Source organism: Paroedura picta, chromosome 8, assembly GCF_049243985.1.
Source record: "Paroedura picta isolate Pp20150507F chromosome 8, Ppicta_v3.0, whole genome shotgun sequence".
In the NCBI taxonomy this organism is placed as follows: Eukaryota; Metazoa; Chordata; class Lepidosauria; order Squamata; family Gekkonidae; genus Paroedura; species Paroedura picta.
The window spans coordinates 57,952,934-57,976,495 of record NC_135376.1 but is presented as its reverse complement, the minus strand read 5'-3'; the positions used below and the strand labels follow the sequence as shown (position 1 = coordinate 57,976,495).

Here is a 23,562-nt window from a genome sequence, read left to right as displayed (position 1 = left end):
GAAACAATGACTTACAATTCTCTTTCTGCAACATTCCAATTCCATTTTAATTAGCTAGTTTGTCTTTTTTGTAGACCAGCAACTGAGTCTATATTTAAATTCAAATAAATCTGGACAAGACTCACATTTAAAATGACAAACGTATCTGTCTATTAACCTTTTAAAATAGATGGGCATTCAATGTATATGCTGAAGATCAACGGAAAACTGGAGATCCATTAGCTTAATGTAGTGTACAATGTCTGAAGCTGGTTCTTACCCCTGGCTTGTCAGTTTCCTTTTCTGGAATCTTTGGCTGATGGGTCTTTCTGTTTTGGTTTGATCCTAGCCCTATGAGCCAGGAGACTGAACACAGTCCTTGTCTTGTTGGTGTTTAGCAATAGAAACATTATAGATATGTCTTTAATATACGCTGCATGGTTATTGTTCATGATGAAAGCAAGCTAAAAAACCAGGACAGATATTTAGGTTTCTGAACTCTCTCCCCATTTCCTTAACTAAGTGGAGGTTGAAGACTTGACAGTTTAGAGCAAACTAGAGGGTTTTTAAAGCATACATATTAGATAAAAGGACAAACTCTGGTTTATTTATGTGCCCACCAACTAAGATTTTAAATAATAATTAAACTGTGGTTTGTAATTTGGATTTGTATAAAGGCATACAAACCACATTTTCCTTTCAGTCACTGTGAATGGCACAATAGATTCCAGTTTGTTCCAAACCAGGATGCCCGCAGTCTCCACATTACAGGTGAAAGGAAGAAGGTCATAAGGACTTCCCAGTTCTTACCAACATGAACAAACCAAGGAATTTTTGTGAGATCTGAATGCAGCCATAATTGGACTTCTGAATGAACCCAGAAGGAGTCCAGGTGGGGTTATGGGGGGCAGTGTTAGGGATGACATGATATCACTTCCCAGGTAAAGACAGATAGGATGTTACACCTCCAGGAATCAGCAGAAACTCTCTGGTTAAACCACAGAGTATTTAGAAATTTCTAGGGAAGCACAACAAGACTTTGAAATATTCCCCTGAATCATAGAATCATAGAATCATAGAGTTGGAAGGGGCCATACAGGCCATCTAGTCCAACCCCCCGCTCAACGCAGGATTAGCCCTAAGCATCCTAAAGCATCCAAGAAAAGTGTGTATCCAACCTTTGCTTGAAGACTTTCAGTGAGGGGGAGCTCACCACCTCCTTAGGCAGCCTATTCCACTGCTGAACTACTCTGACTGTGAAAAACTTTTTCCTGATATCTAAGCTATATCGTTGTACTTGAAGTTTAAACCCATTACTGCGTGTCCTCTCCTCTGCAGCCAGCAGAAACAGCATCCTGCCCTTTTCCAAGTGACAACCTTTCAAATACTTAAAGAGGGCTATCATGTCCCCTCTCAACCTCCTTTTCTCCAGGCTGAACATTCCCAAGTCCCTCAACCTATCTTCATAGGGCTTGGTCCCTTGGCCCCAGATCATCTTCGTCGCTCTCCTCTGTACCCTTTCAATTTTATCGACGTCCTTCTTGAAGTGAGGCCTCCAGAACTGCACACAGTACTCCAGGTGTGGTCTGACCAGTGCCGTATACAATGGGACTATGACATCTTGTGATTTTGATGTGATGCCCCTGTTGATACAGCCCAAAATGGCATTTGCCTTTTTTACTGCTGCATCACACTGCCTGCTCATGTTTAGTTTACAATCCACAAATACCCCAAGGTCTCGTTCACACACAGTGCTACCTAGAAGCGTATCCCCCATCCAGTAGGCATGCTTTTCATTTTTCTGACCCAGATGCAGAACTTTACACTTATCTTTATTAAATTGCATCTTGTTCTCATTTGCCCATTTTTCCATTGTGTTCAGATCTCGTTGAACTCTGTCTCTATCTTCCGGAGTATTTGCCAGTCCTCCCAATTTGGTGTCATCTGCAAACTTTATGAGTAGTCCCTCTACCCCCAGTGATGCCATTTCCATTGGCTCAACAGCAAGATAACAGCCCTGAACTATAGCAATACTGATCAAGTATAAGTTCCTGAACGGTTGAGAAAACCATGCAATACCCTCTATTTTCTGAGCTTAGATGTCTAAAATATAGCAAGCACCCTGGAATCTTGCCTGTTGTGGGCCCACTCTACTAATCTCTGGAAATATATTGGCTTCCTGTGTAATCTTGCTTTATTTTTTAAAACTCCTTACTTGAACAAGCATAATTAACCATTCAACTGTACCCTTTTCTAGGATTGACACTCAAACAGACCCTGATTGTCTCAGAACATGAAATGTGAACTGATTAAGCACCCTATTAGAGAAAGGGGGTTTATCTGGCAAAAATAATACTGTTTGTATAAGCAATGAATGTACTATGACTGAAGTACAACTTTGTTTAAGTCTCTGTAGTTGTATAAACATTTGGCATACTTTCTCAGTAGACTTAAAATAGAACTCACTGCTGCTTTAGCTTGTAACTCTTTAGAAAAACTTTCAGAAGAAAAAGCCATAAAGTGGAATTATTTGATTTGCCCTTGTATGTCAAAATGATTGTAACTTACCATATCATCAAGTTTGCAGACTCCAAAGTAGTCTGCTTATGAAAAATCCTTTGAATTAACCCTCCAAAACTGATATTAGAATTGCAGCCATTTTCTTTGATTCACTCAAAATTTATTTAAGTTCAATTGATAATATTAAATAATTTTGTCCAATATCTTTGCAAACAGGTCTAGACATTTTTAATCATTTCAGATTTGCTGGTTCTGTCTTTTAAGACCAAAGGTTAATATTTATTGGGAGTAGGGCTTTTTGGTAGTCAGTTCCCCCAGAGGTTCAATGAACTTCAGAATTTAGCTTTTGGGAGTTTAGTTAAAACATGTTTTTGAAACAAAATGTTGGGCATTTATTTAACTTTGTTCTCTTGCTTCAGACTAGGGGTGTGTATTCAGCTAAATCCAAACTAAAAAAAGATCCCAAAAATATAGTATGAGCTTTTTCTTGTCATTCTTTCAGCTGAATATAGATTGGGGCTGAATTTTGACTATCTGAAATGGCCAAGCCTGAAAAATCCTGACAATATTTGGGATTTTCCAGGACCACTGAAATTAAAGGGCATTTAAAGGGATTGCAGTCTCTTTAAGTGCCTTCTAGATGAACTTGCCACTTGGAGACAATATTTAAAGGGACTGTGAGCCCTTTACACACCTTTGGACTTCACTCATGGCATGGCAAAGGCATTTAGAGGGACTGTGATCCTTTAAACACCTTTTCCCTTCACTGAAACCAATGGAGGATGGGGACACTTTCTTTGGGGGCCCATAGAATTGAACCTCCTGGTCAAATATTTTTTTGAAATTTAGGGGTTATTTGGAACAGGAACACCAGCAAATATGCTGAAGATTTGGTACTCCTATAAAGTCCAAGATACCTCCAGATCATTTATCCAATTCACCATATGGAGACCATTGACTATAATGAGTATAATAGAGCCGAAAAAATTCAGGATTCCTGAATATTTAGCAAATCTTAATATACTAGTATTGAGATTCAAGCATGTCAGTAAATACTAATATTTTTCTGGTCCAATAAACCTAGACCAAAAAAAAATACTGTTTTTTTTTTTTTTGTACACCCCACCTTTGGACCAAGATGGCTACATGACTGAATTTGTTTAACTGTTTGATATTGACAGCATTGTTTTTATTCTTTCTTATTTTAGTTTGATTTTGTTGTTGCTTTATTCTGTAAACTGTTTATAAATGATAGAAATTACATACACATATTTTAAACAAAGAAGTTTCTCTACTTCAGACTGATTCTGCACAAGGAATTTGCCCCCTCTCATTGCTCTCAGGTTTTAGTGCTACTTCTGCATGACATTGGCAGCAACCTGGAGTTCTCAAGCGGCTGGTGCGAGTTTTAGTCAAATTTGCTTTGCAATGAGAGAAATCACCCAAACTCGATTTGCCATTTCTTGCTACACTGTGATTCAGTGAGCAAACAGGGGCAAGCCTGAGTGCAGGGAGAAACACATGACAGTCTCAGCAGTGTTTTGCCTATTCTTGCATCCACCCTCCCACTCCATTTCCTGGTTGTTGTTGTTTTTTTAACGGTGTGGTCTGCGTTGCTGCGGGACCGCAAACCTACGTTCCTCATGTAAAAATAAAATATTCTCCTCACTGTGCATGGTCATTTTAGGATAGGGCAGCCAAAAATGTTCCTGCTTGCATTTTTGGGTGGTGGAGTATGAGCAGGGAATGGGTGGGGCCTGTGATGAAGCAACTCTTTCCCAATCAGCTAAATATCCGTGCTCTTTATTTTTAAAACGTACTGTAAACACACAATCATTCATCGGGGTCCAAGCTACTTGAACATAAATAGAGACCATTACATTAAAAATATCAAAAAGAAGAGGGAATGTTTCATTGTTTTGGCATTTTTCCATAGCAATGTGGAAGTGCACTTAAAAAAAAATGAGGGCTGGGGGGGAAATTTGAGTCCCCAATATAACCGCTGTGCAGGGATTGGTGGCTTGTGGTGATTGACAAGCCAAGGAGTGAGGGGAGAAGTTCGTGTTGTTTCACTTGCCACCTCATCAGGAGACAAAAAGCCACAATGAGGTGGTGGGAAAATGTGGGAGGGGTCTCCCATTAGGAAGTTTGCAAATGCATGGCTTCCAACTGTGTCTTTGCAAGCAGGAGGTGGCACAAGTTTTATGTCTCCATGCAGAATTGGTTTTGGTGTTCCAGCCATTCTCAGTAAGTTCAGTGGACTTATAACCTTATCATTTTCAGCCATTCAAAACAGTGATAGCATACACCAAGATATAATAACAAAGTGGAATATATCTCAGATTCCATAATAGTTGGCTTCTAGTTTCCATTTATCATTTGTTAAATAATTCACTCGATGTGCTAGTAACATTAAATTTTTGACATGAAAGTGTATGTATAAAACACTGTTGTCCCAGCTATAAGAAACACACCGTTATTACTGTAGTGTTCTGTTTTCATTGGCTCATTACTTTCCAGTTCCACCACTTTTTCTGTAAAGAAGAATGGAAAACTAGGTGAGAAAACTCTTGATTTTTTGTGTGTGTGGTTTAGTTTTCAATAATGTGGAAACACCACCTAGAAACTGGTTAAACCAGACTCCTTACACTTTAAAGTGATGGTTCAATGCTGTGGGCTGGTTTAAGAGTTATAGCAACAATGTTAAAGGGTTTCTTGACTTTGTTTCTTGCTCTAGGATAAACTCCTGGTTGCAGCTCCATAAGTACCTTAAATGCTATCATGCTAAGTCTAACAGAATTAACATGGATGGCAGAGTTCAATAGAGTGACTACTGTAGAAGAACATAGCCTGGTTGGTATCACTTTTTAGAGGCACCCGTTCTGCCACTTCTACTTAACTGCTACAGCATGAAATCAGCCACAGCAATATGGGTACAGCTTTTATTTCGATGCACTAATTTGTTCCAGGTGCATTAAAAGAATCATAATCAAACCCACCAGCCCCCTGCTAGAATAGTCAGATGACTTCTGTTGGACACAGTTCAGAACAATTTACTTCTAAGGATGTCAGCATGGGACTCCACACTTACACATGAAAGTTATGCATGTTTACTTGTAAATTATGCCCACATAGTTCCATTATTTCCAGGACCTATTTCTTGATAGAAATGCACAGGTGTTTTTCGCATTCATATATCTTTCTGCGAAGTTGCCAGTTTGCCACAGAAAACAGACTGCAGAATATTAGGATGGAGATCATTTACATACATTAATTGAACTTAAGAACATTATGGATGGACATGGTTTTATGACTCCATTTTACATCAGGTAAATTCATTGCTAGGAAAATGAAATGTTTATATTTCTTTTCTTCTTTACAAATGTTGCTGAATAAGCAGCTATGATTCTGGGATTTTAAGGACCAAGCAAGACATAATAATTGCAGATCTATGTGAGGTGGAAATGGGACTGCAACCCAATTGCTATAACAATGGGATTGAATGCTGTAAAATGTGTTAAGAGGTATGTGTTGCCTAATCTTCAACTTATCTGCACTTTTCTACCTAAGACTGCTTTATAACAGTTTTTTTCTTCAGATAAAGCTCTGAGGCCTGAAGGAAAACCTACTGGAAAAAAGTGGATGTTACCATGGCTTCAGATGAAAAATGTAGTTAGAAGTTCAGCGCCTCCTCCCCACTAGCTTGAATACGTTTTAAATTGCATTGTTCCTTCCTTGGACCTATTTAACAGACGATCCATTTCTGACACATGCTTTGCTGCTGTCACGTCTAATTTGACCTTAAATAGATGGATACAAGTGACATATTCCTTTTCATATGGCCATGGCAAAGAAATGCTCCAGGTGAACGGTTCTTGCTTACAGCTAGATGCACAGTAGGGTTGTGCACAGCGATATCCGAATCGGCTGTTCTAGTCCGACTCAGCCAGCACCGCGCTGCAGGGGGAAGGGTAGGCACAGGTGCCAGTTCGTAACTTGATGCACACACACAGGCACAGAGCAGCGCCCATGCCTCCCCCCCCCTCCGTGGTATGGCACTGGCTGTGTCAGTCTGGAACGGCCAATTCAGATGCTGCCGCGCACAACCCTAATGCATAGCATGCATGTATAGACTTCCTTTGGTGCAGCAGCTTCACCATTCATTACATAACAATATTTCTACCATGCCTTTCTGCCCATTATAAGGGTTGTCAAGGTGCCTAACCATTTAGAATGTACATGATAAAATTATATTATAAAATCACTAAAATAAACCCCTCCCCCTCTGGATTTCATGCGTGTACCTCTGAGCATATACACATTTTGAGATTACAGAGACAGAGTATCAGACAGACAGAGGGGTCCTGACATTAATCCAGTTCTGTTTCCAGTGAAACCGGGGCTGAAATCCTAAGTTTAGCTGGGAATAAGTCCCATTGGATAAAATGATGTGCTTAGGATTGGTCTTCGACAGTGTAACATTACGCAGAGTTATTCCTTTTCACTGAAGTCAATCAACTTAGTAGAGCATAACTCTGTTTACAATGGCACTGTAGATGGGCTGGCCAAAATTCAGCCTGGTATACAGCTTCGATAAATAGCCAGTCAAATTTGTTATATGCTCTGTAGAAGGAAGATAACGCAACATGTCAAACGCTTTGCACTATAGTGTACAAGCATGTATATAGACATGTCCAGATTGGGATTGCCCAGGCTTGCCCAGTCACAGGGATATCAGAAGCGAAGAAGATTGGGCTCTGGTCAGTATGTAGATGGAAGATCACCAAGTATTGCTATACAGAAGCAGGCAGTGGCAGCTCTCTGTTTGTCTCTTGGCTTTAAGACCCCATGGAGTCACCCTAAGTCGTCTGCAACTTGATGCCACTTTCCACCAACCCCATACATGCATAAGAATGCTGGCATTAGCTTTCCTTTGTAGGAACTGAGTTACCTTGTATAGGGAATGGCAATATAATGTCTGTGACAGACATGTGGTGTTGATTAAGAGCCCCCATCTCCCTATCACTTTTAGTTTTATTATGCCTTTTTATGACTTCTTATAAGGATAGGGAAATGGGTAGTCTCAGAACAAATGATTGCCATATGGATAATACAACGTACCACAAAGTGTCATATCTTACCTTATATATCATTCAAAAACCACCATGAAACCAACCGTACCGTAAAGTACCCCAGGTTTCTTTGTGCTAGCTGTTGGATACCATCCTCTCTTTACTGCTATAGTTTTTAAAATGCCTTGTTCTTAGAAACCTCTTTCCATCTCAGCAATTAGTACTAAAAATATTCCAACACTGAAGTGCATTACTTAGAGAGAGATCATTAATACCGGGTTTCTTTAAAAGGACTATTTTTGGATAAAGCTTTAGTGCAATGTGATTTATAACTAATAGTCCAAATCCATTAATATAGTGTTGCTGTTTAATTCAAACAATGGGTTATACTGCCCTAGCTAAAGGAGAATGTTATCCCTGGCAGTAATGTGCACTCTCTCTCTCTTTCACACACACACACATACATATGCACTGAAGAAATCCAGGTGTGAGGTTGCCCTTGCCTTTGCGATGATCCCTTGCTTAGTCCCAACAGCTATCTGCACAGCTTGTTCATCTTATGCACAACTGTGCTCAGTTGTGCTTATGAGGCAGCTACCTACTAGAGCAGACATATCATCCTTTCTACATATGTCCTGCTGTTCCCTTCTACAAAAGCATCCTCTTTCTTTCAGAACTGCATGATAGGGAGGCATTCTACATCATGGAATGACAATAGCTGGAAAAGTGCAATGCCTGCTTGTTGTACCACTGTCAAAATCAAAGAGTTTCCATTTTGTCTCTGTCTGTCTGTCTGTCTATCTTTCTTTCTCTCTCTCTCTGTGTAGAGGAATGCCTGCCGTATTTGACACAGTGGCTGAGATTGATGGAGTTTTCATGCATATGTTTTCTGCTACTTTGGGTTCTCATTGGGGAGAAAAGTAGGGTATAAGTATAAATCAATCCATGCTGTCTGTTTGCTGTTTGCTCCAGCATTATGATTGCCAAGAAGCTGAATGATTAATATACTTATTACACCTAAAAAGAGTAGATGAGATACTCATTATTTCTGCCTTCTGACTTCGTTTTTGGCTTATCTATAACACTAGTAGCTTAAGCCCATTGTAGCAGGAAATACAACAGATGCTAGCATGGTGTGATGATGGAGTGTATTGCTGAGAAATCCTGTGTTTGGAGGGAGGGAGGGAGGAGAAAGATACAGTGGGCAGAACACTGGAAGGAAGGAAGGAAGGAAGGAAGGAAGGAAGGAAGGAAGGAAGGAAGGAAGGAAGGAAGGAAGGAAGGAAGGAAGGAAGGAAGGAAAGAAAGAAAGAAAGAAAGAAAGAAAGAAAGAAGGAAGGAAGGAAGGAAGGAAGGCATAGAGAAAGGGAGAAAGAGAGGGAGAGGGAGAGAGAGAGGGAGAGAGAAAGTGACAGAGAGATAGAAGGGGAGAAAGGAGAGTAATCGATGGGAGAAAGAAGAAAGAAAGGCAAAAGATAAATGGATGGATGGGAGCAAGAAAGGAGATAAAGGGATGGGTGGATGGATGGATGCATGGATAGAAGGAAGGAAGAGAGGAAGAAAGGAAGAAAGCCAGAAAGAGAGCAAGCAAGAGGGAGAGAAAGAGGCAGAGAGAGAGAGACAGAAAGAGAGAGAAATGGAGGAATGCAGGAAGGAAGACAGGGAGGGAGGGAGGAAGGAAGGAAGGAAGGGAGGGAGGGAGGGAGGGAGGGAGGAAGGAAGGAAGGAAGGAAGGAAGGAAAGTGAAAGGGGACAGGGCAGGGGGGAAGGAGGAGAGGTGAAGGGTCCGCTGGACAGGTGAAGGGGGGGTGTTGTGAGGGGGGCAGCGGGAAAAGAGTTGGGGTAGAGATGGGTAATGGTATTATAATCAACGGTATTATAATCATTCACCCTAATCAATTCTTATATACTCCATTAAGAATAACATTTGCACACAGAACTGATTTCAGGGCACTGCAGCTGGAAGACCTGAGAGAGTTGTTGAAAGCAAGTTGCAATTCTGCAAAGTCGATGCACTTCTATAGAAGGAAGGGGTAACAAAGGAACAGAACTCCCTCCACATCTGCCAGACTCTCACTGGAAGGGAAAGCAAACCTCCCAAGAGCCGCTTTGTATCCTTTAGGACAGCCTTGCATTTATTGTTCCATGAAGAATTCTCTCTGCTTGGCTGTTTATAAGGAACGAGGCAGTGACATATTGTGTAAACAGACATACATTTTCCAGGGCAGGAAGAAGAAATACAAAAGGAAACCAGAATCACACCAGAACACACAAATCATTTTAAGAAGCTAAATGCCTAAAGGTAAGGACATTTGGAGACCCTGTGCTAGACAATGTTTTATTTATGAAGTTACCAACGTTTCTCTTTAGAGCTGTTCAGTTGAGGCCACACTGCATGGGGTGTGAGAGTTCCATGATCTGATCTCCTGACACTTTTGTTTTTAGTTTAATCTTGTGAGGGCTTTAACCTCTGTGTCATGTCCCTGGCATAACTGCTCCCTCCCCCCACAAATGATTACTAGCCATGTCTGGGTGTGAGGAAATAAGATACCTTTTGAAAGGAATGGTGCATGAGCAAAAGGTTTAATCTGTACCTCTCATTTCCAACACTGTTGTTCCAAGTCAGTTCTGAAAGTAGCCCTTTGCTGTTTTAAAGCTCTCATGTGGACTGATTTATCAGGACCCATTTTAAAACAGAGATGTGTGATGCTTGTCCTGGCAATCCGGGCTGCTGTTTTTCACAAGTACACCTCTGTCCAACCTTGAATTTATTAAGAATTGACTGTGTATCTTACAGGCCTCATCAAGAACATTAAATGGGCCACAGCTTTTTTGGGGTGGGGGACTTCCGATTAAAAAACAATTTAAGGTATGGGAAAGGTGGCATTTCAGTTTCACACTAGAGGTGGGCACGAATCTGGAAAAGGGAAGTTAGTTGGATTTGGTGTGGGGAGGGTCACAGGTTGGGGGGATGTCACAAACTTGCACGGACCACCCATATTCATGACCCCTGGGGTTCACTTGAGTTTGTTAACTGTTTAGCTGTTTCCTGGGGTGCTATACATGTGAAATTCACTGTGGAGCCCCAACTGTATTGCCTCATTGTGGACATGGTTTCTGGGTCTTGTCCAGTGTCAACCCTTCTCCCCTTTAGCCCTGGGAAGTGGTCATCCACCCAGCTTCCTTGCCTTATCATAGTTTTATTTTGTTAGTCCCCCCCCCAAAAAAAAATTGTTCCTATTCCTCTAATATTATATTTTGGCTGAAATTCTGCATCCAACATGTCATAGTTTCATAGAGGAGCAAGGTTTCCTATGGACTTAACAAATGATGACTGAAATAGGGATCTGGAGCCCCCATCGGGGCCGTGATGCCTATCTACCTGCCTATTTAACCAACTATCTACCTACCTAATCAACTTTCTACCTGTCTAACTAACCAGCTATCTACCTAACTAATTATCTGCCTGCCCACCTATACTACTATCTAATACCTGCTGAGCACAACTACCTATGAGCATCGGACCCAGAGCCCAGGGAGTATGGTGTCAGCTTCGGCACATCCTGGCATCTCCAAGCTTGTGGAACCTCCTGGTCACCCCCTGCTCCATGGGCAGGCCCTCCAGATCCATGGTGCATAGGGCAAAGTATACTCCCTCTCCCCAGGAGTCATTGTGATAATCTCTGGGGCATGACTAGTAGCCAGGTAGCCAAGAAAGACAGGGATGCCTGACCATCTCCGGGTGCTGAGGCATGGCTGGGTATGTTTTCGGCCTCTCCCTCCTGTGGGAGGGGGCAGCCATGCCTCAACCCTAACACCAAACCATCATTTCCACTGCCTCTCTATGCAGCATCTCCAGAAGTTTAATTCCCAGTAACAGATCATTCTTGGATATTTGTGGCCAAACTTCTCATTGCGGCCTACAGCTCCACATCCTCATCCCAGCACTCTACCTTGAAGGTGACCACAGTAGACTTATTTCTCCTTTGGGAGTGTTGGGTGGGGAAGGATGCTCTTACCATCAAAAGCTTTCCATGGGGCATCCTGGATTCCGTGGGAGGGAGCACTGCGCCTTAACAGGGCTATGGTTCTACTCCCCGCAGTTAATCCCACTTGGATTTTGGCCATCTGGGCAGATTACTGAGCATTAGCCTATGTCTGGTTCACCTTGGTTGCCTCCCAATGTTATCTGAACCTGCCCAAACAGATGGGTTGGCAGCTTTCAGAATATGCAGCACCTCTAGTGGTGGCTCTGTCCATGGTGAGTCCCGAGCTCTGATGGGTCCACAGGACTGTTTCCATCCCATGACCCAAAACAGTGACATTTTGAGCCTCAAAGGGTGCCCATTCCCACCAGACTCCTAGCCCTTTACCTACTCCATGCAGAAACGGAAGACCAAGTCACCCTGAAGTCCAGACAACATGAGAGGCAGTGAATGGGAATGTGGGGTAGATCATGGGAGTGTGTGAGAAGAGATCTGTAGATATCCCTTGGCAGATGGCAACTGAAGACTTATTTCTAAGGATATGTAGAGGAAGAAATTATACTTCAACATAGGGTGGCATGGAGAAAGACAGAAATTCATAAGTATTTGGCATGGGGCCCTGAAAAGAAGGGAAGTATGCCTGAAGAAATAATGTAAATGTAAGCTTGGCCCTTGGTGTGGGAGTTTTTGGGGGATCACCTCACTAGATGGGGAACTAGAGAACAATTGTCATCATGAAAATCCCAGCTCTCAGTGGCCATTGTGGCCAGATGAGCTGTTCATCGCACATGAAAACGGGCAAGAAGAGAACGGGGTGTTGTGGTCAACATGACATGTCCTTCAGTCTGCATTGCCTAGGTCAATAGGTGGATACCTAAGTGCTCAAGAGGCACGTTTCTGACTTTTTCCAGTAGCATAACACGACTTCGCACCTAACAACAACAAATAACTGTTTCAAAGATTATCAAGATTATCAAGATACTATTTTCCTTGAGTTATTATTTCCTTGTTTATGGTCTTTCATATTGCCACTAACCTTAGGATGAAAAAATTGCTAAAATATTAGTAAGCTTGTCTTGATTCTGTTTGTGTGGCTAGATGTTGGTTGGGTGTATCATTCAAGTGTTGCACAGGCCATTGTATACCATCCATAGGAATGGATATTTCACAGTTTTTTGTAACAGACATCATAAAATCCCTGATCATTTGACAAATTCTGTACATTGTTCTCTTATCAGGATGCATCTGTTACCTCCACAGTTTCTCTGTTTGCTGTGGCTACAATGAAGATTAGAAGCAAAATTGCTTCCCAGTGCTATCATTGATATCCTGCCATGGGGACCATCAGATAAAGTACGACCCTTTTACTGTAATTGAGATTGCAGTCTCTAATTATATATCTCATGCTCTGTTAAATATTTTATAACCTAACCCCATCCTGGGGACAGTTGAAATGTTTTGAGCAAATTTTATGTCTTTGTTGCTGTTTTTCTAGATTACCTTTTCCCTGATTGAACCAATAATTGTCACAAGGAAGTTCTATGGACTGCAATATGATACACAAGCATTGTATAGGAGAGAGTGGAGCACAGTGAAAGTGGTTTAGCACTTTTTGTTACTGTATCTATTCTATTCATTGGTGGCAATAAAAACCCTTTTAAATGTTGTGGGATCGCCGTGAGTCTACACCATCTATGCAATGGCTATATAGGCTGACAGATCAAGGGTCTTTCCTCATAATCAGTTTTGGATTTATTGATTGATTGATCTAAAATTATTTTTTAAACCTAAAAATATTTTATAGGATTTTTTTTTGTGGGTTCAGGTATATAAGACCCCAAAACTGAATACCAGTACCAGGATTTGGGTCCAGCAATATTCAACAACACAAAATATTTTTTGCTCCATTATACCTGATAGGGCTATTAATGTCAATGGCAAATTTAGCCTGAGTATATTCAGTGGTCTAGTGAAGGCAGGGTTTGAGGTGAAGGCATCAAATTTTCAGCATAGCTGCTGGAGCCTCTCCTCAAAAGAACTCCCAACACTCAAAAGGATTTGATGAGGAGATCTAATTCTACAGGCACCCAAAGAAGGTACCTCCATTCTTCATTGTTTCCAGTGTGTGTGTGTGTGGGGGGGGGATAGCTAGGCAGCAGCACAAGCCCTACAGAATGTCCCAGAGAATCCCTGCAGTAAAAGTGAAGGGGGGGCATTTTTGTAAGATTATCCCTGCAACAGAACCATGCAATACTGCCCAGCAGAACCACTACACTGAGGCAGTGCCAAACCACTTGTCCTTATTTTGAATACTAATCTCTGGTAAAATACAAAGAGAACATTCCCCTCTGAACATTCACGTTCCTCCAAATAAATGGGTCAGCTTCTTCTAACAGATGTATGAATACTTCTCCTACATGGCGCCATTGGCAATCCCCGAGGATCTCCCATACTGGCCCCCAGTGCCAAACTGAACAGGACTAAGTTCACATCTGAGAATCTCTGAAGTGTAAATTGCGGGGGAGGAGCATCTCTGTAGTATTGCACTGGTTCTGCTGTCCATCCCAGCCGCTTCCCTTTCTCTTGAATTTTGATTTTGTGCTGCAGCTTTGTTAAGCTAGTATTGGCCACAATGGGATATTGGGTTCTTCTGCTGGGCACTAGTAGATCCAGCTGGGTGTAGAGGTTAGTAGTGCAGACTTCTAATCTGGCATGCTGGGTTCAATTCTGCACGCCCCTACATGCAGCCAGCTGGGTGACCTTGGGCTCACCACAGCACTGATAAAGCTGTTTTGACCAGGTAGTAATATTAGGGCTCTCTCAGCCTCACCTACCTCACAGGATGTCTGTTGTGGGGAGAGGAAAGGGAAGGCAACTGTAAGCTGCTTTGAGACACCTTTTGGTAGAGAAAAAGTTGCATATAAGAACCAACTTTTCTTCTTTTTCTAGTAGGTTGGCACTGGGTGTTTCTACTTGGTATTCATATGGTGGTGCTGAGTTCTGCTACTGGGATGTAGTACATTGCACTGGTTCTGCTGCCCATGCAGAAATTCCCCCTCCCCCTCATTTTCCACTTTATAGATTCTCATGTGTGAACATAGTCCCATTGGGTTTGGCACTGGTTTTGCTGGGCAATATTGTACTGTTCCTGTTGCTGGACTGGCTATTTTGAGGAGAGGCCCCAGAAGCAAATTTGGTGCCTCTATCTCAAATCCTGCCCCCACCAGACAACTGAATAGACTCAGGCTAGATTTGCCATTGATTTCAATGGCCCCAGAAGGTACTGAATATTTATAGGGTTCTTTGGCCTTGATTGTAGAGACTTTGTATTCAGTATAGAAAATACTAAAAAAAAAAACAACACACACACACACACAAAAACGGTACACTTGTTTTCCCCCTCCAATTTGCTAAACCAAATGCATGTGCCTAATGCCTTATGCCTCCACCAGCAGCGTATTTTCCCTTTGCTTTCAGAGCTGTCCAGAATACCTCTGTTGCAGCCTTGCCACAAAACCAGGAGATCAGGAACTTCCCAGCCTCTTACAGGAGGCTGTTCCAGTGCCACTGAAAAGCTCAAGCCTGGTTTGTTGCTAAACGTGCCCAGATAAAGGGGTATTAATGATGGACATTAGGAAAGAAGGAAGCTGCTGCAAGAGAACATGAATGAAGAGGTTGTCCCATAAGGAGGTGGACCCCAGGTCATAAAGGCTTTAACCTCCAACTTCCTCCACTGGATCCAGAAACTATTCAGCATCCAAACACCTCAAAATAGGAGTGATGTGGTCTTGCCATCTACCCCAGAAAGCAAACAGTCTACCTACTGTTTGCATCAATTTCAGATTCTGAATCATCTTCAAGAGCAGCCCTGTATAGAATGCATTAGTTATCTAGCTTCATGGTTACTGAAGCACAGTTTGGTGTGGCCTGATTAGGCATCAGAAAAGAGGGGGCCAGCTTCCTAACTAAACATAATGAGTGAGAGGAGCACTTTTTGTTATCAAGTAAATCTGTTTCTCCAGCAGACGGCCAGAAAGCAGCAAGACTCTACCAACGCAATCAAGCTATTTTCAAAGAGGAGCAACACTTGGAAAGCCAAGGGTAAGATGCTTCTCCCTCCAGTTTTGTTCCGCACGCATTTCTTGGAATATTAATATTTCACAAGATGGAGAGTTATAAAGAAGGATGCACAGGAAATGCTTTTTATAGGCACCGCATTTTGTTTTATTAAAATATTGAATAGATCCAAAAACAATCCTTTAGCCCCTGCTGTGAATCCCCACTCCTCAAAACCTAAAATGGTGCCTTAGCCTATATAGAAACTGGATTGGATTTGCACATAAAGATGTGTGTAGATCATTCATTTCTTTTTTAGAAGTGTTGTTGTATGTCATTTTTTCCCTTAGCTCTTAGCAGATTCCTGACGACTTTATTTTTGTAGCTGACTTGCAGCAGATTCAACACATCGCCGTCTCCCTAAGTGTCAGGCTGTGGGTGGTCTGCTCTGCTCTGAGCATCACTAGCCAAATACGAATAGAAAACAGCTTTTTGTTCCACAGACTTTTGGACTTTAACCTTAACTACTTACCAGGATGTAATCATCTACACATTCCCTATTGCCAGTTCATAAGTGATTAAGCTGCCCAGTGCTGCAGCTGGAAAGAAACACGTTCCCTCCAGTGACTCATTTAATCGGCAACATCATAGCAAGAAGGTAGCTCCTCATTTTGATTCACATTGTGATGACTTGCATGTTTTTGCATGGGTAGAACAGTCACAGATTGTTTCTTTTCATGGAATAAGATTGCCCCAGGAAGAGTTGTTTCCTTGCAACCAGGAGGCCAACTTTTGTTCCATTCTACGTCACGTTAAACAAACAGAAATAGCTTACCATTTAAAAATGCTGGCATCCTATGAATCATTTGTATATTGTGACTATGTTCAAAGATCAAACTGAGTCATGAAAGGACTTATTTTAGAGCAATCCCAAGAGGTAAGAGGGCTCTGATTTCAGAAGGAAGAAACAGAGGTTACTTCCACATGTATTCTCATTCCCATTATATTCTCATTGTTGCTGGGAAAGCAGAGGCATTTGCAATGGCAACAGACCCTCCATATGGAGATATTCTCCATTTCCCCTTTGTGCCTACCATTTCCCTCCCCCACCCTCAGAGTGCATTCTGTCAACTTTTTTTAAGTGATAGATATACTGCTATAGTGTTATATGGCTGTAGTGCTGCTATAGTAAGATAGCTATTACTAATTTTAAAAAAGATTGTCCCAAAACAGGTTTTGGAAACTATATGCAGCAAGAAAAAAACCCGGAAGACAGACAAGAATAAGAAAATAAGAAAATAAGAAAAAGAATAAGAATAAGAATAAGAATAAGAATAAGAATAAGAATAAGAATAAGAATAAGAATAAGAATAAGAATAAGAATAAGAATAAGAATAAGAATAAGAATAAGAATAAGAATAAGAATAAGAATAAGAATAAGAATAGTTGGTTCTTATATGCCACTTTTCTCTACCCGAAGGAGTCTCAAAGCAGCTTACAGTAACATTCCCTTTCCTCTCCCCACAACAGACCCCCTAGTCTGTGTGGAAACAGCAACAAATCTGAAATTTCAAGTGTGTATATGGGGCACAATCTCCAAATGGAAATGACAAAATCAAGAACAGCAATGCCTGGTTCGTCTCAAAATTACTCATGTGCAAAACTCCACTGCAGCTGTATTCTAAGAACCCACTTGGAATAGAGCCCCCGTTGCAAATTCATTAATGCCTGCTTATATGTTCCTGGTCAAATGATCCAAACATCCCATACCTTGTTACAGCATTCGAATTATGAAAGTGTTTGATAAATAAAATGTTTCTCTTAGCAATTAACCATTTAGAAGCAACATTATTCTGCAAATTTGTTTCCGTCCTAAAACTGCTGCTCAGTACTTTAAAGGAATGTATGATTTTGCACATCTTTAAACCTCCCCCCGCTCCGGAAGAGTAAGGGCAAGTGGGGAGGAGTTAGGGCGGGCCCTGTCCAGGATAAAAACTCGGAGGGCCCAATCAGGAGCCGCGAAGCGTGGCTCCCCATTGGCTGGTTGGCCCAGCCTCGCCTGGGCCGGCCGGGGAGTCGCCGCTCAGAGGAAGAAGCCTTCCCCAGTGGTAAGTCCTCTAGCCGGCTTCCCCTCGCCCAGGGAGCCTTCTGCTGGGCCCTGGGGCAGGCTCGCCTGCCCTTGGGCCCGGCAGAAGACCACAAAGCCCACTCCCGCCGTCCCGAGCCTTCTGCCAGGCCCTGGGGCAGCCGAGCCCGGCAGTAGGCCGCATAGCCTGCCGCCACCTTCCCCAAGCCTTCTGCCGGGCCCTGGGGCAGCCGAGCCTGCCCCTGGGCCCAGCAGTAGGCCGCAAAGCCTGCCGCCGCCGTCCCGAGCCTTCTGCAGGGCCCCTGGGCCCAGCAGTAGGCCGCAAAGCCTGCCGCTGCCTTCCCGAGCCTTCTGCCAGGCCCTGGGGCAGCCGAGCCTGCCCCTGGGCCCAGCAGAAGGTCCCAATGCCACCTACCTTACTCTGTTCCTCCCTTCCTCCCAGCATTCCCTTTCTCCTTCTCTTCCTCCCAGCATTCCCTTTGTTTTTCCCTTTCTCCCTTCCTCCCTCTCTTCCATCTGCCTCTTTCTGGCTACCTGTTTCTCTCCCTCTTCTTCTGTCTCTATCTTCCTCCCTTTCTTTCTGTCTTTCTGTCTCTCTTTCTCCTTTTCCTCCTTCCTTCGCCCCATCCCTCCACCCACCCATCATGCTAGGACCCGCTGTATTTTGCCCACAGCGGGCTTAATATCTAGTAACCTATAAAGGAGTTCCATGAAAACAAACTACCTTTAAAAACAGGGACTTTTGTAACCCTACGGTTATACTGTGCATTCACAAGGGCTTGGCAGGGGGATGAGAAGCCTTATGCATCTGAAGAACAAGCAGGCGTATGCATGACTTTCTTCCTTTGGTTTAAACTACATAACCCACGGACCATGATGATAGTGGGTCTTTCCTATGGTTCCCTTCCCCTAGCACTCTTTTACGACAGTTCTAGGACAGTTTGTTCCTGAGGTCCAGGACCCACATGGCCTAAAAACTGTACAGGTTGGGAGGCTGCAGTGGGGATAAATATATTATGAATAATAAGCAACTATTAATTTCTATCCGTTTTTAAAAAGCTTTTGGAATGTGAGCAGATTCTGTTTCTTAATATTTTATATTGATTTTCAAATACATATTAAGTTGTCCATGGTAACTCTGTGGCAAGAAGTCTGAGTATCCTGCCTCAGTGAAACAAGATACCATCACTAGCACCAATAAAAGACCACAACTTCTTGTGAATGCAAAGGCTTCCATTTGATTTCATCGCCGTGTCTTTTCTTCCATGTTTTCTCCTAATCACAGATCCAACGTGTAGCTCCCGAAGGAGCCATTAGGAGGAGATGAAGGGCACTGGGTTAAATCCTGTTTTACTATGCAGTCTGGTTTGTGTTACAGAGATTTGGTGCACATGAGAGGGCTGGATGTTTTTCTAGTGGCTATAGTGTAGAGGCATTGCATCAAATAATCTTCAGGGGAAGTTACATCTGAGGGGGGAAAGTAGCTAGAACAATCTGCTACTAAGAGCTCTTTGGTTGTGCCACATAATGATCATGGTTATTTATGCCCTGATCAGATAGACTGCTCTATGTGGGATTGTCTTTGAAGGCCAGTTCCAATTTGGGGGTAGAACTTTAGGTTTGGCGGAATGATGGATTTTAGCAAGGTATATTGCCATAAAGTCCAGCTTCCAAAGCTGCCATTTTCTACTGGGAAATCTGCATGATCTGGATTTTAGTTATAATTCTTGGAGATCTCCAGGCCTAACCTGGAAGCTGAAATTACTTTTTAGCATATGTTGTAAGAATTGGCAGGTAAAAGGTAAAGGTAAAGGTATCCCCTGTGCAAGCACCGAGTCATGTCTGACCCTTGGGGTGACGCCCTCCAGCGTTTTCATGGCAGACTCAATACGGGGTGGTTTGCCAGTGCCTTCCCCAGTCATTACCGTTTACCCCCCAGCAAGCTGGGTACTCATTTTACCGACCTCGGAAGGATGGAAGGCTGAGTCAACCTTGAGCCGGCTGCTGGGATTGAACTCCCAACCTCATGGGCAAAGCTTTCAGGCGGCTGCCTTACCACTCTGCGCCACAAGAGGCTCTTGGCAGGTAGGAGGCCAGTATTGGCAGTGAAGACGCAACACATGATATGGCTTAAATATGGCCACAGCTTTATTTAACAGCCTCCCAAAACATGGGTTGGCACAACATGAAACGGAGCCTGGCCTACACAGCCCACTGGCTGAATTCAAGTCCAAGAGCATTCAGGATCCATCGCCCTTCCCCGCTGGGAAACACAGCCTCCTGTGCTCTTGGACTCTGTTCCATGGGAGATGGCCCATATAGCAGGGGCCAAAGGACGCAAACCTCCTTGATTGCCCTGCCTAGGGCCATCTGGTCGCCATGAGCAAGTATGCCCCCCCCCCGCCGGGTGGGCCTCTTGCTCAAACACCACCTTCTTAAGAAGGCCCCACTCCCATGGGAGTCCGATCGCACACTGGCTCCCATAAACAGGCTCTGTTCATGTTAGAATCCGCTGTGATGAAGAAACATCATTAACAAAATTTTAAAACAACAGGGAGAGAGGGAGGGATCTGCTGTTCGGCCTAACTTGGAAGCTGAAATTACTTTTTAGCATATGTTGTAAGAATTGTTTCTATCCATTCTGAAAGATCTACACTGGATGCTGATGCATCTTCAGCTCGGTTTTTAACATTCCAAGTTGGCCTACAACCAAGCAATTGACAGAGCCAATAGGGAATGGAGTACTGCGCATAAGTATGCTATGCTCATGAAGCTCTCTTTCAACTAGGACCCACTCCCTCCTGTTTATCAGTATCATAATGTGATCTCTGTGTTATCCTGTTTATCAGCATCATCATGCCACATTGTTCTTGCTAAGATCAAATAGAACCAGTTGAAAATGATCTTCCTTTCAACTATCTATCTTACCCACCTGTTTCCATGCAGGCCTATAATATGAATGTGTAACCTCTTATGTAACAGGCACAGGAGGCTGTTCAGTGTCATGAAATAGTTTATCCACTGAGACAGATCAAGATGGGTAGCTGTGTTAGGCTTCAAGATGCAACTAGACTCTTGTTTGTTTTATCCATTGATTGTATCAGTACAGTCGCAGGCAAAAGCCTCCATGTTTAAATCAAAGATTTCATTTTCACTCGGACTCCATTTCAGCAAGAAGGCATTTTGGAGCATCCTTGTGAACTGTCCTCCCTCCTCTTTTTAGTAATGTTCCGCTTAAGAGTTCTAATCCACTGTTTGTGGAAATTAATGACTACAATGGCTTTGCATCAGTGTGTGCACATGGAAGATATGGGTGCATTTGGTAATGGCTGGTTTTTCCATTCATCAAAGTCTTTTGTTTCTAGTTTAATTAAGATGCCGGTGTGGCTCTAGAAACCTACATAATCCACACACAAGATGACGCATAGCTTCAAATTCTGTGCCCGAGGATCAAGTCTGCATTCCTCGAGGCTTTGCATCACACAGAGCCATAAAGTATGTTTTCATTTCTGTCCTGTGTCTGAATGTTGTTAAGGATAGCAAAAAAAAAAAAAAAGCCAACAAATAGCCATCTATGGAGTTAGTCACATAAAGCTGGAAATTAGAAAGCAATTTCTCTAGCAGAACTTGGGAGGGACTATATTTCATAGGCACAGCTTGGGTTCTTTTGAACTGTCCCATTGTCTGAACAAAGCAGTACTGGAAAGTGTCACTCACAGCAGCATAAATCACCACTGGAGAACGCTGCTCTGAGTCAGGTTAGGAAAGCTGTTTATTGTTTTCTAGGGACTGCTACAGGCCTACTGTAGCTGAATCAAAGGAAACGCATGGCATTCCGTTCAATGTTATCGTTAAATGAAAATGCCGTTTAAAACAAAACTATAAATTTGTGACTGCCTTGCTCGAGGTCGACATTTACACTTCTGGCCGGAGAGCACTTAGAAGCAATTTTAAGATTAGTTTCCAGAGGCAATGAAAGCATACCCTCTATATGTCTGTATGTGTCTTGTGCATCTCTCATTTGCGTATGCTTTTAAAATGATTCTTCCTTTCATTGTTGGCTTTGAAACATTCCATCTGGTTGCGGCTTTCAGTCCCCGCTGAAAAAGCTTAGATGTGTTTACATTAGCAGTGATATAACTTTGAGCTCAATCCTGGGGGAGGGGGAAATGCTTACTCCATCTTCTTGTTTATAGGGATCCTGCCCCCTGGAGCAGAAGACTGTGCCTCCCTGAGGGGCCTTGTTCCTGGACAGGGACTTAACTTGGCATCAAGAACACACAGAAACACTGAAATGACAATGAGATATACAAAGCAATAGCTATTTTATTATCCTGTACAAATGGGTGAGACCTATGATGCCAAATATTCCTTGCCAGAGTCACAACTCCCTCCTACTATGACAGCTGTTTTAAAGCACAGAAATCCCACTGGCAGCCAGCAGCATCTCCTTCCCCCAAGTAAAAACAACAACAACAACAAATGAGTCCGTTCGTGATGCCTGCAAGCCTCCTTACAAATCAGGATGTTGGCTACCCCCCTAATCATGTTTATTATCGGAAACCCAGGTCAGTGCTTCCTATTGATTATCATTAGGGCTGAATAAATGCTTAAACAATTAACCGATCTGTATTTAATCAGTAAATTAACTGATAAAAAAGGTAAGAAACACTGCAAATTTAATTGACCTAAGCCTGTATACCAAGGACACCTTATCAGAGATGTGAAGGATATAATCACATAATTGATCTTACTCATACTATATGTGCTTTACTGTACATCTATTACATGAAACCATACTATAGTATAAGTCAGTGCAAATAAAAAGCAGCCCGGACTTACTCAGGGCTGCCATTGGCACAGCAAGGGAGGGGCGGGAGAGGACATGCAGAGAGGGGGCCAGAGTCAGGCGCATAGTACAGCACTTGCCCAGCCTCTGGGGAGAGGAGCTAACTCCTTTATAAGGAGTTACGTGCTCTGCTTGGCCTCTTTTGCTGAGCGATGCCACTGAGAAGATGCAGCAAGTTGGAGCAGCTGGAGTTGGGTCTAGTGCGAGGAGCTAGGGGAGCAAGACCAAAAGGGTGGGGCAGCCCTGTGTGGGGCAAAGAACAGCTACCGCTGAGAGAGGTGCCAAAGTTTTGCTGACTGGCACAGACCTTCCAATGGCGGAGACTGCAGCTTACTAGCAGGGATACTCTTGGCCCAGAGCTCCTTTGGGTGTTTCAGCTCTTCAACCAGAAGCAATGGCAGTAGCAGCTCAGGGCTGGCTGAAACGGATGAGGATCGGGTCCGGATGACAGCCCTGTGTCGAAAGAGGTGGCGGAAGGCTAGCTGCTGGCAGAGAAGATCAAGGTGGGACTCCTTGTCTTATTTATTTATTTATTTATTTATTTATTTATTTATTTATTTGCCGCCCTCCCCGAAGGCTCAGGGAGAGGAGGATGATATCCATGAGGAGCACTATTATTGGTTGGCGGGAATATTTGTACCAGGTCTCCTTCCTTGCCTACATAGGTGGAGGGTGGAAGCAAGGGAGATTTTGGACTTCTATGATTGGGCGGGAGTAAAAAAGGAGCAACCTGACCATCCTGTGGATGCTGATTCCCTACCGGGTGTTCATTTGTCATGTAAGCTGTGGGAGCATGCACTGGAAGGCAATTGCATCAACATGTTTGCCTTTGTAAAGATGGGGGCAAAAGGGGGGATACACCAACATCAATTACCTGAGTTCCTTTAATAGGAACTGTTGATGATTAAACCAGCGACCTTCTGCATATACAGCATATCCTCTACCACTGATCCACAACCTCTCCCAGAATCAGAATTTCTAATAATTCATTTAATTATTAATATTGAGTAAAAA

At 42.9% G+C, this 23,562-nt stretch overlaps 1 long non-coding RNA gene across 2 annotated transcripts in view; it reads left to right on the top strand.

Moving 5' to 3' along the window:
- The first annotated feature begins 9,455 nt into the window (after positions 1-9,455).
- LOC143843597 (uncharacterized) overlaps positions 9,456-23,562 on the top strand; it is a 72,030-nt gene continuing 57,923 nt past the window's right edge. For both annotated transcript variants that reach the window (XR_013233606.1, XR_013233605.1), the window contains exons 1-3: positions 9,456-9,873; positions 12,796-12,910; positions 15,580-15,658. This is a non-coding gene — a long non-coding RNA (uncharacterized LOC143843597). The remainder of the gene's footprint in view (positions 9,874-12,795; positions 12,911-15,579; positions 15,659-23,562) is intronic.